Source organism: Gracilinanus agilis, chromosome 3 (genome assembly GCF_016433145.1).
Source record: "Gracilinanus agilis isolate LMUSP501 chromosome 3, AgileGrace, whole genome shotgun sequence".
In the NCBI taxonomy this organism is placed as follows: Eukaryota; Metazoa; Chordata; class Mammalia; order Didelphimorphia; family Didelphidae; genus Gracilinanus; species Gracilinanus agilis.
In genome coordinates, this window is record NC_058132.1 from 647,823,437 (window position 1) to 647,838,708 (window position 15,272).

Here is a 15,272-nt window from a genome sequence, read left to right on the forward strand (position 1 = left end):
TTGGCAAGAAAATAGTGGAGGATAAATGAAGTATGGTGTGATGGAGTGGGCACCAGGGGAGGAGTTCCTGAACCAGCGACTGAGGTCATCATGGAGATGCCTATCCTTTGCTAGCCAGTTAAAAATGCAGAATAACCAAAAAGCATATCAAGAAGTGAAGAATTCAATTAGTTGCTGACCATTCAAATCAATATATATCAGACTGTACAATCCAATAAGAAACAAAACATTCCTAGGTTTTCCTGTGGATTTTCTGAATTGGTCAATTGGTATGTGTGTGTATGTATAGGTAAATTGTGAGAACTGAATAACTGAGGAGACACAGGCTCACGTATTATTTAGAAGATATTTCACGGTTTCATATTCGCTTGGCCCCAATTCTCTTAAATTACAACCAAGGTGAAAAAGAAAGACTTAGAATTCTCTATTGATGCTGTTTGTTGAAGGAGCAGAGAAAATCAAGATATTTCAGGCAGAGTTAATAGACAAAAGAGGCTAAACAAAATTCTTTAAAAACAAAAAATCCACCTTTCCTTCTGTCTTAGAATCTATACTAAGTATCGGTTCCAAAGCAGAAGAGCGGTGAAGGAAATGGGGGTTAAGTGACTTGCCCAGGGATATACAACCAGGAAGTGTCCCAGGCTAGAACCTCCCATCTCTAGGCCTGGCTCTCTATCCAATGTGTCACCTACTTCTCTCTATGAGCTTTCTTCAGGAAGTTCTAGCATAATATTATTATCTTGTTATTAGAGTTCATCATTGCCTAGTTTATCCAAATTGCTCAGTCTTTTATGAATTCAAGTCCTTTTCCTCCAAGTCTTTCTTCTTCACTAACTCCATTAATTTTCCTCTCAATTTCACAATAGAAGTCAATGACTATCAATATAGAATGCACATGTTAACACATTAATGTAGAATTTTATTGCTGAGACATTTCATAAAATTCTTTGCTTTAGCTATGCTTAGTTGCCTAGGGTTGTGCTTTTTGATCGGTTCTCCAAGACTGTCTTTAGTTGAGAAGTAAAGAGATAAGGCTGAATGAAGGAGCAGCCAAGCATCTGAGCATCTGGAGATCCATCCATCCCAGGATCATAGGATATTAAATCTAGATCTAGAAGGAACCTTAGAGTTCATGGAGTCCAACCACCTCATTCTCTAGCTGTGAAATGAAAGCCAAGAAAGGATAAGTGACTTGCCCAACACCACACACCAAGTAAGTGACAGAGCTGGCATTTGAATTCAAATTCTAAGTTCATTCACTACTCCAAGTTCAGCTTTCTTTCCACTATACCCCATTACCCCCTATCAGTGGTAAAGCAGACAAATCCATGATGAGAAATAGCATCCTTCACAACAAATGTTTCCTTTAGAAAAACCAACAAGAGAGAATTGGGCAGAGGAAAGAGGAAGTGAACTCATCAAAAGATCAAGTCATCGTCCAAGTTATAGAGATGGTCTGCCATTTTATTGTTCTGGCCATACTCTAGTCATTCTAGACAAAGCCAATTCCTGATGCCTAAAGCTCTGCTGGGGACTGACCTTCTACAGCCCAGCCCAGCCCAGCCCAGCCTAGCCAGGGGTGTCTTCTAAAGTTTTGCAATGCTTTGTGTCAGCAAAATGTCCCTGGAATCAGGAGGTCGCATTTATATTGAACCTCCAAGATACTGAATTTTGTAAGCCTCATTTGAGGTTTTCAAGACTATTCAATAGATATTTGCTAAGCACCGACTATATGAAAGGTGATAAAGGTAAGAAAATAAGAATATCAATGGACATGCCTTGCCTTCAAGAACTTACATTCTACAAGGGGAAAAATTTACATACATACCCTTATGTGTATGTATATGTAACTATTTGTGCTTATACACACATGTAAATTCACCCACACATATACATGTATACTTTATAAATACCATGTACATGGACACATATAGAAGAAGTGTGTATGGATGAAAATTCATGATAATCTGAAGAGACAGAACTAAAAATGTTCGTCATGTTTGAGGAAAGAAGGGTCAGGATGTGCTTCATGGAGAGATCTGATTGGAGCTGAGCCTTAAGGGAACAACATTTATAGTACTGGAGTAGCTAGCTGACCAGCGGACAGAGTGCAGAGCCTGGAGCCAGAAAGACTCCTTTTCCTGAATTCAAATCTGACCTCAGACACTTCCTAGCTATATGACTGGACCAATCATTTAACCCTGTTTGCTTCAGTTTCTTGGTCTGTAAAAATGAGCCAGAGAAGGAAATGGCAAACAACTGCAGTAGAGTCAGACACAATGGAAAATGATTGAACAGCATCTGTAGTGCCCAGTTCAGGATGCAAAGTTTAAAGGCAATAATAAAGTGGAGACTGTCCAGAGGAGACACAGAGGATGGTGAAGGATCTTGAGCTCATGTCATATAAAGATGGATCGAAAGAACTAAGAATATTTAGTGTGTAATTAGCAATCTTGAGCCCTTGAACTTCACCTCCCAGAATCTTTTTCCCTTCATCCACACAACGTCCTTACATGGGTAAATAAGTTTGCTGTAACCCCACCTTCTCTCTCTCTTCTCTCGCAGCTGTGGCTGGGTTAGTTCCCTTTCTACTCTAGTTGTTTATTTTCCTTTTCTTTAAGTTATTCTAATAAATCTTGTAAAATATAATACTTGGAGATATTGTATATTAATTTTTAAGCTTATATTAGTCTGAGACGAGAAGACTCATGGGGCGTCTGATAACTAGATTCAAGTATTTTAAGGGATGTTCTATGGAAGAGGGATTCGATTTTACCTAATTGACCATTCAGGGCTGGTGCATTGGGTAGAAGTTGGGAAAGGATAAATTCAGGCTTGATGTCAGGGAAATAAGACAAAACAAAAACCAGACTTCCTAACAATTTAAGCTACACCCAAAAAGTGAAATGAGCTCCCTCAACAGGTGATGGGTTCCTCTCCTTCAAAGTCTTCAGAGACTGAAAAAGCTCTTGTTAGGTTTCTTATTGGAGCAGATGCCACATATGATTTGGACTAGTTGGCCAAACGAAATCCCATCCAATTCTCAAACTCTGTGGCTATAAGTCTAAGAGGTGGACTAAAGACTGAGGAGGAGGGTGTTATAAATATAAACTAATCTGGAGGCTACTTACTAGATTTATAAGCACTTATTAGTAAAGAGAGAAAAGGAAAAGGTGTTCAGCTTTTCTAACTTTAGGTAAAAATCCAGTTCTCCATTGTAAATGGCGGTCTCAGCCATGGCTTGTCAGAGACCAAGAGATCAGATAAGAAAACCTCCAGGACAATTAGACAGTCAGCTCAGCCAGAGAGATGGGAGCAAAAAAGAGTGATTCCATTTCCTGTGCTGGCTTTTCAAAATCTCCCTCTAATCTACCCTCTCAGCCCCTGATCTTTCTTTCGCCAATAGCTTTCAATCATCATGTTACGCCAAGCCTCCCTAGAACCCTGCCTGTGCCAAGACACCGGGTCACTGGCTCTGTGATTCCTATGTCCTGCCACTGAGGTGTGTGGGATCAAAAGCTGGGATGGAGGCCCCCTAGATATTTTACTTCACACAAGAGTGAATATTACAATTAACACCTTTATGAAAAGATAGATACCTTTATCCATTTGATAGCTATTCAAGATATCTGTTGCAAATGATTTATTTATAGTGAAAAATAAAAATTAGTCAGAAGTTCTAAAAGCATTGTTTCACAAATAGCAGTCTGTATGATGGAAGAATTTTGAAGAATTCTTCTGCCACTGAAAATTCTTTGTGAAAACTTTTTATTGGAAAAAAAACAGGAAAATTATCTTTCCTGTTAGTATTTTTCATTTATATAAATAATGTGTCTACTAACTCCATTGTTCCAGCATTCCATAAAACATACTAAAAGTTGTTTCTCTGAACATGTATTAAGCACAATACAATTGGTCACATGGATGGGTTGCCTTTGGTTTTGTTGTCAAACAAAGATAAAATATTTCAGTACAAAATCAACAAGTAAATTTAAAATGATGAAAAGAGGAACAAAACTAATTTCTTTCTTCTTTAAATATATTATTGACATAAGAACAAGTGCTTTGGTATTTTAAAATGTATTCTTAAAATGAAGAAAATCTTGGGTTGACCAAAACCAAGACTTTTCCCCATGGACTCCAATAGCATCCATTTCCAGAGTCAGCTGACTTCCTAAGTACTACTCCATGACCATCTCCTTCCATACAAGGTCTAGGATATTCAAGGAACCACACTACCTCTTGACTGGATCTCCAAACCTTTCCCTATTCCTACCTGCTATGAGATAACCCTTCTAAGACATAATATCACTACCTGTCACCAAAATGGATCTCAAGGAAGGACCCCATATGATTTGATAATGCCTATCTTAATGGACCTCTTTCTAATTACGGATAACTCCTCTGAGAATCACTCCCATCGCAGTGACTGCTGATGTATAAACCTTGTTCCCTATCTTTAACTGCTGCTCTTTTAGTCATATCCCCATGATGTCCCATTTTAGATTTACCTATATCTTACACTGTGACCCCTTGGAATATCTGCTCCATAATAAGCAAATTCCCTTTTATCTGAAATCTCTTTCTTTCTCACCACTTCTAGTTCCTGGAATTCCCCAAGACCTGTTTCCCTCATAATACCATTCCTTCTCTTGCTACCCTTTCCAGTTCTAGATACATTTACTCTCATATCTCTGATTCACTGGTCAAATTGAGGGAGTTGGAATCCTCCTTGCCCCCCATTGCCACTTCCAGACTTTTCCTCTGTCACCTTCCCTAAGCAACGTCTCTTTTCAGCTTCACACTCTCCAGATTTATCACCTAGTTTAGATCCTAGTGGCCATTATGCATCAAATTCCAGAACATTCTCTTTCCTCAATGAAAGACACTCAACTCAGTGTCTGGCTCAGTCTCCCTCTATTTCACTCCCCCATATCTTGCACTCATATAAGAGTTTTGAACACAGACACTGATTTCCTCTTAAGTACTCTAACTTCTCAGACCCTTAATCAACTCAAGTCTCATAATGCACTTCTCCAAATGTTCCTAGCTGTTCAAAGAGACAGCCATACACTTCATCTTATCACTTGCGAAATGAAATGAACTGTGAAATGCCTTTGTCTGATTTATCTTTTATCCTTCCATATTTCTCTATGCCTTATCACTCCTAACCCTATTCTTTATTCTCACCCTAACCTCTATATCTTCCATCCCTCAGTTCTTTCCCAGGCTATTATCCTTATACTTGCTACACTTTCTTTCCTTACTTAATGGATCCCTTGGTGAGCCAATTCTTCCTCACAACATCATCTACTTTTGAATCATTTGCCATCTTAGCCTATCATTGATCACACTTTGCCAAATTCCATCCCTGAATTACTCTAGTCTCCTCTGTGACTTTTCATTTTGGAGAGAACTGGAAGAAATCCCAAGCCATCCTATGTGGGTCTACTACAAATTTGTTGACCTTTTTCAACTAGTCTCTCAATGTAGCAAGGTAAATAGTCTAGTCTTGCCTTCTTAGGTCACTATCCCCGTCTCCACAGAAGTTGTTCCAAACTTTCTCATTTATCCTCAGGCTTCATATGCTGCACCTCCATCCCTCACCTTGTCAGCCAAGAACTTCACTTCATACTTCACCCAGAAAAATGAGGCCGTTTTCCAGGAGATAGCATTTCCCCCTACCTACTCATATCATGCCACTCAGATAGCTTTGCCTTCAACTGTTCCTTCACTCTTGTCTTGTGTGAAGAGGTGGTTCTTTTCCTTTCCAAGATAAACCACTCTATATGCACCCTTTCTCCCATCCCTTCCCACCTTCTCTAACATACCAGACTCCCACTATCATAGCCCTTTTCTTCTCTCTTCTCTATCTACTAGCTCTTTTTTTGATAACCAAAACCATACCCCTGTTTATCCATTTTTGTCAGAAAGCTTATATTTGATCCTACCATCCCAGCTAGTTATGGTCATATCTTTCTTCCCCTTTGTGACTATGTATATTCAGTACTTTCACTTCCTCTCTCACTCTCCACTAAACTCCCATTCATATGGTTTCTGATATTAGTTGCAAACCCACCTTCTGAAGGTATCAATTATCTCTTTATTGCCAAACCTCTCAGGTCCCTGAGTTCAAATTATGACTGTCATCAACCCACTTTGTGACCTTGGATAAGTCATCTTCTTTTTCTGGCTTCAGTTTACTTATTTGCAAAATGTAGGGGTTTGAATGGGAGTATCTCAAATCATCCTCTTTTCTATGACCGTCTAAATGGAAATTGAAACTTGATTTTTCTTAAGTTAGACAGCAGAGGGCATCCTTGTCAAGCTCTATGGGCTCATCCTCATCACTATCTAGACCAGAGCCCAGGAACTTCTTGCATAAATAAAGCATGGTTTTGGAAGTGTGAGATGCTATCTGGACTGGAAAACAAGCAGCCAGAGCACCTGGAACCCCAAGAAGTCACCACACCAGGATACTTTCTGGGAACAGCACAGTAGCCTTCTGCTGATTGGCATCCTGCAAAGAGTTTGTCTGTGCTTGGATACCTATACTTTTCCCTCCTTCCCCCAGGTCACAATCATCCCTTTGTCTCACTTGAAGGAGAGGCAGGGTCCTTAAAGAATCAGAATAAAAACTGGCATGGCACAGCTAGAACTTTGAACTGCCATTCTCATTTAATCCTCATAATAACCTGGTAAGGGAGATATTAATAATCACACACACACACACACACACACACACATTTTTCAAATGTAGGAAATTAAGATTCTAAAAAGTTAAGTGACTTGCCCAGGGTCATACATTTATTTGGACCCAGATCATCCTTATTCCAGGTCTAGCATTCTACTTGGTGGCCATGATTCAATATTTTTCTGACAAAACATTTGGCTAATTCTAATTACCGTTTGTACAAATGGCATTATAAAATGGATTTATTTGCTGATTATGATATACCCTTGAAACTCAGTTTTAGCAATACTCTTAAGGACATATTGGAAGATCTTTTCAGAAAATGGATCAGGATCATTATAATTGGAATTTAAACCCTTCCAGTAGAGGAAAGTCAAAGAGATAGGTTGTAGGAGAATTCTGTCTATTGTTTTTAGTGCATTTCTATCTAATACTGTTTACCTTCATCTAAGTATAACAATGCCAAACTGGAAGGGCAGCCAAGACTATGTTCTGATCATGAGAAAGGTTTCCTTCTGGGTTCTAGACTCAGTAATCAATCAACAAACATTTGGTAAGTGCCTACTTATGTGCAAGGCACCATGATAAACTCTAGAGGAAGCAAAAACGAATTAGTCTTTACTTTCCAAGGAGATTGTAGCTTATACAGCTATGAGGAGTGACCTCCAAAGGAAACTAGAGATTCTAAGAGGAGGAGAGAAAGCAGCTGTGCTTTCCTGGCAGGGGAGACCCACTACACAAATACATGGAGATGGAAGATAGACTATTTAGTGTGTGGGAAAATCTGCTACCTTCTAGCCAATGATAGAGGCAGAATTAAGGTTAGTGCTTATATTATCATTAGATTTCCATTATAGTCCTATTTTCCCATCCTGGATCATAACCTTGTCATACTGGATGGATTTGTTTAGCTAAGTGAAAATATGAATTGACCTGAATTGTACCAGGATGAAAGAGAAGTTGTAATAATACCTATTTTGTCTTGGGCTGAAATCATGGCTATAGCTTTATTTGCAATGAAGGTGACACCTCCCACCCCCAAGAGCTATTCTATATACAAGATGCTGCAAATATTTTAGTGCTGTTTTGAGCTATTCACATAGAAATGCATCCTGGATCCTAGAGCTGGTCAGCTACCTTAAAGGTTCATGTTGAAAGTGTGGACATCCATTCTTGTGATGGTTAAATTGGAGCACAAGGGACAGAAAAGGAAAGAGAAACTAAGAAAGAAAGAGAGCCATTAAGGGACCGTATTTGTTGTTCTGCCACCCTCTTTGTATGTCCTCTATAGACAATCACTTAACCAAGATGAGGGGGCTAGCATCTTACCTTTCTAGACTAAAGACTAGAAGCTCACAAACCAGTCAGCAGATCTAAACAAAGTCTGTGATGACCACTAAATATAAATGAACTATCTAGAAGTGAAGAAAGAAAAGAAAGGCTTGAAAAGTGAAAGCAAGAAAAGAGGAAGAATGGTTGGGGGGGAAGAAGGAGTAAGAATAGGAAAAGAAAAAGATTGACTATAAGTGGGAAGCATAGTATAATCCAAGTGGTAGATACATCACTAAAATTGATTGAGTAGGGGAGTCACATATCCAAGTCGTCAATTAAGGAAAAATAATCTGGCAGCAATATGTCGATTGTACTGGAGTCATAAAAGACATGCAGCTGATGGAACAATTAGGGTTCTGTTGTAATAATCTAGGTGAGAGGTGATGAGGGCCTGAAGTAAGGTGGTAGTTCCATAAGTAAAAAGAAACATTCGAAAGGTATTTTGGAGATAGAGACAGTAAGTTGGACAACTGATTGGATATATGGGGTGAGAGAGAATGGGGAGTTGAGGATAATGCCAAGGTTATAAACCTGGGAGAATAGGAGGACAGTGTTGCTTGCAATAGACATAGAAAACTGGAAAACAATATGGGAGAGATTAGGCTTAGATCAACATCTCACACTCTACACCAAGATAAATTCAGAATAGGTGAATGACTTGAATATAAAGAAGGAAACTATAAGAAAAGTAGGCGAACATAGAATAGTATATCTGTCAGATCTCTGGGAAAGGGAAAATTTTAAAACCAAGCAAGAGTTAGAAAAAATTACAAAATTTAAAATAAATAATTTTGATTATATTAAATTAAAAAGTTTTTGTACAAACAAAAACAATGCAACCAAAATCAGAACGGAAACAACAAACTGGGAAAAAATCTTTATAACAAAAAACTCTGACAGAGGTCTAATTACTCAAATATACAAGGAGCTAAATCAATTGTATAAAAAATCAGGCCATTCCCCAATTGATAAATGGGCAAGGGACATGAATAGGCAATTTTCAGATAAAGAAATCAAAAGTATCAATAAGCACATGAGAAAGTGTTCTAAATCTCTAATAATTAGAGAAATGCAAATCAAAACTACTCTGAGGTATCACCTCACACCTAGCAGATTGGCTAAAATGATAGAAGGGGAGAGTAATGAATGTTGGAGGGGATGTGGCAAAATTGGGACATTAATGCATTGCTGGTGGAGTTGTGAATTGATCCAACCATTCTGGATGGCAATTTGGAACTATGCCCAAAGGGCTCTAAAAGACTGCCTACCCTTTGATCCAGTCATAGCATTGCTGGGTTTGTACCCCAAAGAGATAATAGATAAACAGACTTGTATGAAAATATTTATAGCTGAGCTTTTTGTGGTGGCAAAAAAACTGGAAAATGAAGGGATGCCCTTCAATTGGGGAATGGCTAAACAAATTGTGGTATCTGCTGGGGATGGAATACTATTGTGCTCAAAGGAATAATGAACTGGAGGAATTCCATGTGAACTGGAAAGACCTCCAGGAATTGATACAGAATGAAAGGAGCAGAACCAGGAGAACATTGTACACAGAGACTGATATACTGTGGCATAATCGAATGTAATGGACTTCTCTACTGGCAGCAATGCAATGACCCAGGAAAATTCTGAGGGATTTATGGTAAAGAATGCTACCTACATTCAGAAGAAGAACTACAGGAGTGGAAACACAGAAGAAAAACAACCGCTTGAACACATGGGTTGATGCGGGCATGGTTGGGGATGTAGACACTAAACTACCACACCAATGCAACTATCAAAAATATATAAATAAGTCCCGATTGATCACACATGTTAAAACCAGTGGAAATGTGCATTGGATATGGGGGGAGTAAAGGGGAGTGAAGGGGAAAGTAAAAACAAGAATCATGTAACTATGGAAAATTTTTCTAAAAAAATAAAATATTAAAAAAAAGAATAGTGGAAGGCGTAGGAGGAAAGATAATGAATTTAGTTTTGGAAGTATTGAGTCTAAAATATCTCCAACCCATTCAATATGAAATGCTCAATAGGCAATTGGTGATATCAAATTTAACAATGAAGAGATCATTCATGTTTTTGCAAAGTGCATTTTCAGGAAAATCGTGGCATCAGAGGAGTGATTGTAAAGGAGTAAGAAATGGTTGATAGTTGAGGAAGTAGAGGCAGCAAATGTGGACTTCCCCCACCCCCAGGTGCTTGGTAGTGGAATATAGGAGAATTAGGGAAGAGAGACTAAGGTTATGATAGGATTAAGTGGGGAAGTTAAAGATGGGGAGATGCTATCTCTGAAAGGGGGTAAGAAATGGAGGGAGGGAGACAATTTTGATCCCATAATTTTGGGAAACATGTTGAAAATGGTTATTGCATGTAATTTGGAAAATAAATATCTTTGAATAAAAAAAGATGGGGAGACCAAGATATTTGTATAGATAAAAGGTAAGGAACTCAGAAGAAGGGAGAGACTTAAAAAGAGAAAGTGGAAAGGCAAGATCTCTAAAGTCAGGACAAAGAAGAAATTCAAGAGAAAAACAGAAAGATTGACTTTGACAAGAGGAATAGCCACCTCCTCTCCATACTGCAGCAAAGGAGGTAGGTAGAGAAACAGAAGGCCTCTGAGCTTTTGTATAAGTGACATGAGAAAAATAATCATTAATGGTAAGATTTTTTTTGGTCAATAGAGTAAGATAACTGCCCATTCTGGCCAGGTGGAGGATTGAAATGTCAAACAGGCAGTACACTCAATGTAGAAGGGGCCTTCCAAGCATTCTCATAACATTAATAAATATCAATAAAGCATGTGCCCTGTTGATCAATTTTTCCTCATTTTCTGTGACAAGCCCTTTTTTTCTAGTTATGGATTTTTCTAAAGATATCCTTCATACCATTTCCCCCTTGTAATTCTGTAATTCCTCATTTGCAATGTTGCAGCTTATTCACACCCACTAAGATTCTTTCCATCGATATTTAGGTGATGCTACATTTCAATTATTTGGAGTCTGAAGAACTCAGTGACTCACAGTTATACAACGTCATCAATGAATATTGATAACGGAAGGATAGCACTTTATTGCAATGGGTAGTTTGGAGTTATTAAGAGAACTTTTCAATTTCCCAAAGTCAGTCCAGCCTACTCCTTATATTCAGCCTACTATTTCTCTTTCTGCACCTACTATTTCACTTTTCTTTCTGCGCCTACTATTTCATTTCTCTTTCTGTGCCTACTGTTCATTGCTCTGAGTTCTTTTCTCTAGGGCCAAATAAAACAAGTCCATTTTACATGGCAACTCGTCAAATACTTGAAGACACATCTTGTTCCCTGTGTGGTTTCTCTTCTCCAAGCTGACCATTTCCATTTTCTTTAATCAATGCCAGTATAGTAAAAAAAACCAAAATCGTCACTCCTCTAACTTCTCTCCTCCAGATTTTCTACAGTTAATCATATCCTTCTAAATGTGAGGTTTAAACAAAATGGACAACATTACTCTAGGTTTGATCTGAGCAAGGCTGAGTAAATTAAGGCCATTACTTCCTTAGTCTTGGGCAGTAAATCTGTCTTAAGGTAGCTGAAAATTACATTAAATTTTTTGTCTGCCATATTACTCTGTTAACTCAATTGTTTTGCAGATTAATAAGATTAACATATCTCTCTCAAAGTGCTGGCTAACCAAAACTCCCTTCATGATATTCTTAGAGCTGGGTTTTTTAACCTATTTTTTTAATATAAAAAGATTTTATATTTATCCTTATTAAATTTCAGCTTATTTGATTTGAATCTATATTCTCACCTGTCAAATCTTTGAGAATCTTCTCTATCATCATGCATAGTTGACATTTTTTCTAGCTGGCTACCTTCAAAGTATATAAGCATACCTTATCCAATTTGTAAAATGCTATGTAGCATGTATATTTCTGGGGCAATTTTGTGTAAACTTCTGTCCAATTCATCATTGAATCATTAGTAGCTATTTTTTTTTCTCTCTGGCCATTCACTTGTTCTGACTATACTTGATTATAGGCTTGCCTATCTCACATTTCTCCATCTTTTTTTAGGAGAATTGCCCAAAAAAGGTTTTATTAAATGTTTTCCTAAAAATCTAAGAAAACCATATTAACAGCATTTCACTGATGTGCCAAGTCTTATAATGCTATTAAAAACAACAATTAAGTTATTTTGGGATGATTTGTTCTTTTTAGAATAATTTTTACTATCTTTTGCTTTTACAGAGCCTAACTTTCTCCTTTCTCCTTTCTTTTTTTTCACCTTCCTTCTTCTCAGGCAGCCAGCCCCCTGGTCAAATCAAGATATTGAAAAACATCTGACAATATATGCAATGTCCCATACCTACAGATACTCTCCCACATTTGTGCCAGTGGGTGAGGGGTGATATCTTTTCATATCTTTTTTGGTACTATTCTTGTTCTTTGTAGTTTTGCATCATTCAAATAATTTTCTATGGTGTTGTGATCATAGTTCTTTTGATTTACATCTTTGAAGTAACCTTGTACAGCTAATCCTCAACACTTGTGCATAGACCACCAGGATTTCAAGTATTTGTGCGATTTTATTAGTAACCTCATTTTCACTTTTATGTCGGCCACCATGCACATTCACGCATATGTACAGTAGAGAAAAAATGAGAAGTATGATTCACCTGAGTTTGTGGAACAGGCACTTCACTACGCTTGTTCACCCTCCTACTATAAAATAAAGGGCTCCCCAAGCATTGTTGCATAGCTTCATTGTTTGCCAAGTCTTGTGTAGCAATCATGTCCCCAAAGCATAGTGCAAATCCTTAGAGCTCTACATCCAAACATGCAGTCAGTGATGCAGCTTAGTGAGAAAATAAAGATCCCAACTGATGCAGAGTGAAAGGAGCAGAACCAGGAGAACTTTATACACAGAGAGGATACACTGTGGTGCAATAAAATGTAATGGACTTCTCTACTAGCAGCAATGCAATGATCCAAGACATTTCTGAGGGACTTATGAGAAAGAACACTATTCACATCCAGTGAAAGAACTGTGGGAGTAGAAACACAGGAAAAAAAACCTGCTTGATCACATGGGTCGATGGGGACATGATTGGGAATGTAGACTCTAAATGATCATTCTAGTGCAAATATCAATAATATGGAAATAGGTCTTGATCAATGACATATGTAAAACCCAGTGGAATTGCACATTGGCTATGGGAGTGGGGTGGGAAGAGGGGAGGGAAAGAACATGAATCAGGTAACTATGAACATTTTTCTTAATTAATCATTTTAAATAAAATAAAAAAAGAAAAGAAAGGTCTTAGATAAACTTTGTGCAGCAATGTCTACAATCACCTTCAGCTGCTACTTTGACGATTCATTCTATTCACAAGAGGGAGGAAAGAATGGTATTAGAGATTGCATATGTTATGAAAAATAAATTTTATCTGAAATCAGTATTTTTATTGAGATATTAACATAAAAGATCACAGAATTATAGGGAATTACTAATGAGAAAAATGTTTTGCATGTTACTAATTTTATACTGATTGCCTCATTTTGAGTTATTTCATGGTTACTAGGTTAGGAAAAATACATGCTAGCAGAATTCATTTTTAATAAAGAATTGTATGCAGAAAATATGTTTTCAGAGATCTCTAATGAAAAATTATAGTGTTTTGTGGTTGTGGGAGCCTAACCCTTTATTTCCTATAGGTTCCGTGTATCAACAGTCTCATTTTTAGCTTTCATCCATTTTCTAGGAATGCTATCCCCCAAAAATTGAGAGTTGATTGGATGATATTCTATTCACTCTGCTTATATTACTTTTCACAAGTTAATGTTAGTCTTGAAGCATGTATCCATCATATTTGCCACCTTTTACAACACTACAATATTCATTATATTCATGTATCATAATTTATTTAGCCATTCATTCACCAATTGATGAACATCTACTTTGTCTCCAGTTACTTGAAACCACAGAAAGTGATGCTTTAAATATTGTGGCAGGTGTTTCTTTTTATTAATGACCTCCTTGACATATATGCCTAGTAATAGAACCTCTGAGTCAGAGGTTGGGCATTTTTGTCCCTTTATTTGCAGAATTCCAAAATGGCTTCATTCGTTATTCTACCAACAGTACATTAGTGACTACATTTTCACAACCTCTCCAACACTGTGTATTTCTTTTATCATATTGACCTCTTGCTGGCTGTCAGGTATTTTAAATTAGTTTCTTATCATTAGTCACGATCACTTTTCATATGGTTGTTAATCATTTGAAATTAATTTAATTAATCTCTTGAAATTAATTTAATTAATATCCTTGAATCAGTTATCTATTGGGAAATGGCTTTTGATTAAATATATACATATGCACATATAACTATCTACATATATATGGTATATGAATGCATATATACAAATATACAAAAAACTGTTCCTCCAAAAGACAGCACACACATAGTGTTTTTATGCTTATATATTCATATATATGTATGTGCATATATACACAGATATGCATATGCATTAGTTGACTATATATCTTGGAAACAAATCTCTTGTCTGAGGAATTTGATACAAGCCATGACTTGTTCTGGATGAAGAGTTGCTGGCTCTTTGTGATCATCCCTTCCTTTTCTAGATATTCACTAACCAGACTTCTCATTAGAATTCTGTAGAATTTTGACAAAAATCAAAGTCAATCTCATTGACCTATATGTTCTGAATTCTATAATTTTTGAAAGGAAATAACATTTCTTTCATTCAATTGCCAGATGCCTTCTTCATTCTCCACCATCTTTCAAAGATCTTTAACTGTAGTTTAATATTAACATGCTCAGTTCTTCGAGGATTTGAGGATATATTTTTTCTGGCTGTGGTAACATGAACTCATCAGAAAAGCTTGGCAATATTACTGCCTTCCTAATTTGGGGAAGTATAAATTCTTTAATAGATGGTTTGATTTTGTCCTTCTTGATCCAAATGTTATTCTCCTTAGAGACAAAAAAAGCAAAGGAATAGCAATTTCATGCTTATGGTATCATTTTTACTGTCTCGTTTACCCTAAGAAGAAGTTCAATCCCTTTATATATCCATCTCTTTCCCTAATATCGGTTTATTAATTGAATTTACTTATGAGTCCCAACCCCTCCCTCCCTTCCCTAAATCATAAAAGGCTTTACCAAGGAGAAAGAGAGAGAGAGAGAGAGAGAGAGAGAGAGAGAGAGAGAGAGAGAGAGAGAGAGCTGTCTCTTATACA